A 4,626-nucleotide genomic window follows, 5' to 3' on the forward strand; every position below is an offset into this window, starting at 1 on the left:
TCCAGATTGGAATAAAGACTTTGAGCTTATGTGTGATGCGAGTGACTATGCCATAGGTGCTGTGTTGGGTCAAAGAAGAGAAAAGGTATTTCATGTTATTTATTATGCTAGTAAAGTTTTGAAAGCCCAACTGAATTATGCCACTACAAAGAAAGAATTTTTGGCTATAGTCTATGCATTGGAGAAATTTATATCTTATCTTATTGGATCTAAAGTGATAATCTATATGGATCATGCAACCATAAAATACTTATTGACAAAGTCATATTCAAAGCCACGGTTGATCAGGTGGGTGCTTTTGTTACAAGAGTTTGATGTGGAGATTCGTGATAAAAAGGGGAGTGAAAATTTAATTGCTGATCACTTATCTCGGCTAGTCAATACTGAAGTAACGAGCAAGGAAAAAGAAATCTGGGAGTGTTTTTCAGATGAAACTCTCTTGTATATTCAACAGAGGCCATGGTTTGCTGATATGGTTAATTTTAAAGCTGCAAGTGTTATCCCTAAAGAATTGAATTAGCAACAAAAAAAGAAGTTTTTACATGATGCTAAGCAGTTCATATAGGATGATCCGTATTTATTTAAGGTTAGAGCAGATAATCTTTTGAGGAGATGTGTAACGAAGGAAGAAGCAGAAGAAATTCTTTGGCACTGTCATAATTCTCCTTATGGAGGTCATTATAATGGAGAATGAACTGCTGCAAAAGTTCTTCAGTCGGGATTTTATTGGCCTACTTTGTTTAAAGATGCTCATAGTCGTGCTAGGAATTGTGACAGGTGTCAAAGGACATGAGCTATTTCACGAAGACACGAGATGCCATTACAAGGCATTTTAGAAGTTGAAGTTTTTGATTGTTGGGGTATTGACTTTGTTGGGCCTTTTCCGCTATCTTTTAATAATGAATATATTTTGGTGGCCNTTGATTATGTGAGTAAATGGGTTGAAGCTTTAGCATGTCCTAAGAATGATGCTAATACGGTGATTAAATTCTTGAAAAGGCAAATTTTCTCACATTTCGGAACTCCTAGGGTACTCATCAGTTATGGGGGGTTCTCATTTTTGTAATGCTCAGCTTGCCAAGGTTCTCAAACACTATGGGGTGAAACATAAAGTGGCTGCACCTTATCATCCGCAAACCAATGGGAAAACTGAAGTTTCTTACAGGGAAATCAAGAGAATCCTAGAGAAGAAAATTGCTTTTTCAAGGAGAGATTGGTCACATAAACTGGATGATGCTCTCTGGGCATACAGGACGACTATGAAGACTTCTATGGGATTATCACCTTTTCAGTTGGTATATGGGAAAGCATGTCATTTGCCAGTAGAGATGAAGCATAAGGCTTTGTGGGCTTTGAAGTTTTTAAATTTTGATCCTCATGAAACTCAAAGCAAACGTAAAAGTCAATTGTTGGAGCTTGAAGAGATGCGGTTACATGCATATGACTCATCCAGGAGTTATAAAGAAAAGGTGAAATTCTATCATGATAGAAAGCTGATAAGAAGTGTTTTCAGCCCGGGGCAGCAGGTGTTACTATTTAATTCACGGTTGAAGTTATTTCCTGGAAAGTTGAAATCAAAATGGTCAGGACCTTTTGTAGTAAAACGTGTATATCCAAATGGAGCAGTGGAATTGGAGAATCCAAATAATAATGGTCAACAACAACGATGGGTGGTGAATGGTCAGAGACTCAAACATTATTTGGGAGGAGAAGTGGAACAATTTTCCATGGTGATGATGTTGGTGGATCCATGAGTTTCGGGTCAGGCTCGTGACGTTAAACAAGCGCTACTAGGAGGCAACCTAGGTTTTATCTTTCTCTTTTGTACTTTGAATTTTTAGATTAAGCTGAATTCTATTGAGTAGTATAGGTGTCTGTGATTGACTTGAACACTGTTTCTGACTATGGTTTGACTTGATGATTATTGCATGATGAGTTTACTTGATGATGATTGGATGTGGATGATGATTGAGGTTGTATTACATGCTGATATACAGGTGAATGATTCACTAGCTGTGTGAACAAATGTGTGATGATTTATGATTGTGGTTATGATGCTAAGTAGGGTGTATGAATGATGTGTGAGAAAGCATAGTTGTGTGAGGTTTTGAGCTCCATAGTGTTCATTGATATATGTGTTGTTCATATGGAAGCATGAATGATATTGCCCGAGTCTTTATAATTGATTGAATTACATGTTTATGTCATATGATCAAGGCCATTTTTGGAAACTCTTATTTAGCCAAATTTTCGCCCAAAGTGATTGGAATTATGTGATTTACCCCTTTTGAACCTTGGTCTTAAACAGGATGGAAACCCTTGCTTTGAAAATATTTACGTTGAGTTCGGTTGAGGATAATTGTATGGTAGTGAAAAGGTTCAAGTTTGGGGTTATTTGGGGAAATTTGAAAGGCAAAAAGAAAGACATTGAGCTCAAGTGTTGAAGAAAAGAAAAAGCACGAGAAAAGAAAAAGAAGAAAAGAAAAAGCATGAAAGATGAGTTCAATGTAAAAATAAAAGAAAAAGGGAAGAAGTTGGGAATGAGTGACTCAAGGATTTTGTGTCCCAGAAAAACCAATTTTTCTTGTTAGCCCAGCCTCATTATAAGCCTTGAAAAAGTCCTTGTGATGGCATTTGTATGTGAGAATATTGATTGTATTAGATGAAGGGAAATTTTGTTTCAGGTGACATGTGAATAGTAGAGAGATGAAGTACCCTCTTAAACACTTGAGTGATTGAGTCAAACACTTGCTTGGAGAGAATTGATAAAATCCATGTTTTCATCTATGCTTAGTTGATTGATCTTTCATAAGTAAAACATCTGTTGGAAAATATATGATCATGTGGACTAAATTGAATTGAAAGCATGCATGCATCTTGATAAGATTCCACTAAAAATCTGAATTGAGTAATGACTTGTTGTGAGAAGAATGAATTTTGAGATTATTGAACTATTTTGATGAAAAAGTGGAAAGCCAAGTTTTGTCTTGTTTGCTTGAGGACAAGCAAAGTTCTAAGTTTGGGGTTGCGATAACGGTCTAAAAACCTTTATTTTTATGCTTCAATTTGATATTAAAACACACCTTTTATGGCTTAGAATGAGCTTATAATAAAGTAAAACACTTAGTTGAGTCATATGAGAGTCAAAAACTGTTTTTAGAGATATTATGCTTGTTTTTGCATTGTTTTGCAGGGTTTTGATGAGAATTGAAGATGGAAGTGAAGTAGGGAGGACTTACACTAAAGAAAAGGGGGAAAAAAAGGAAGAAAAGAAGAGTCAAGTTCACCTCTCAGTGCCAAATTCCAGCGTTGAACGCGAGTCTCGAGGGGGAATTCATTGTTTCTCGCTTAAGTGGTGTCGTTGAGCGTCCAGTGCGTTTAGAGGCAAACCGCTAAGCGGTGAGATGGACCGTTGAGCGGTCTGACGATTAGACGAAAACCGTTGAGTGGTCAATTTACGCGCTGAGTGGTGCAATGTTGGGCTTGGGCTTAAATTCTGTTACTTTTATCCGCTATAAATAGACCAAGTTCGATTCTCAAAGTAATCTTTTGGCAAGCAAAGACATCCAAAGTAGTTCTACACTCCTTGGAGGAAATTTCTTGGATGCTTAGGCTCCAATTCATCAAATCTAGGGTTTACTCTTCCATTCTTTCATTTAATTCCATCTAGTTTCACCATGTCAATGGTGAACTAAACCCTTTGTTGTTGGGGAACAATGTAATATTTTGAAACTCTCTTATATTGAAATTGTTATTTTATTCATATGCTTATATTATCAATTGTTGGGTTTCTTATCTATGCTCAATGCTCTTATCATTTAACTCATTCAGTAAGAAGATATCTGCCTTTGTCGATATGGGAACGTACAGGGGAAGTCATGAACTGATAGGAAATTCCTTGATTAAGCAATACTTCCTAGGAATAGGAGTAGGACAATCAATTGTATTTTTCTTCTGTACTTTAATGCATTCTTAATTACTCAGGGAGACTAGAGATAGTAAACTAGTAATTATTAATTAATGCATTATTAATGCCTCTCCAAACTTTTTCTTCAACTCCTGAACAATGATTTTGTTGGCTGCCTCGACTTAATCGTTCGTCTGGGGATGCTCCACCAAACTTGTTAATTACTAGTTTACTATGTCTAGTCTCCCTAGCAATTATTCATGCATTACATAATTCACACAAAAGCTTAAGGCAATTGATCCTCCTATTCCTATATCTAGGTAATATTGCTATCAAGAGAATTTCCTCATGTCTAGATCTAACTATACGTGTCCATACAGAAAGAATCAAAGATTGTGCTATTGAATAATGTCTTAAACAAAGCATGCAAATATAATGGAGGAAAAACTCAAACAATTGATAAACAAAGCATATGAATAAAGTAAGGATTTCAATATAAGAGAGTTTCAAATAGGATTACATAGTTGCCCAACAACAAAGGAGTTTAGTTCACCATAATCATGGTGAAACTAGATGAATTGAATGAAAAATATGGAAAATATAACCCTAGAATTGATAGATCGGAGCTTCTGCATCCAAACTCCGCCTCCAAGGTGTGAAAAACGTGTTTCTACGTTCTTTCTATCAAAAGATAGTTGCTCTGGTTCGTGCAAATCCAT

This window comes from Vigna radiata, unplaced genomic scaffold (genome assembly GCF_000741045.1).
Source record: "Vigna radiata var. radiata cultivar VC1973A unplaced genomic scaffold, Vradiata_ver6 scaffold_23, whole genome shotgun sequence".
Classification (NCBI taxonomy): domain Eukaryota; kingdom Viridiplantae; phylum Streptophyta; class Magnoliopsida; order Fabales; family Fabaceae; genus Vigna; species Vigna radiata.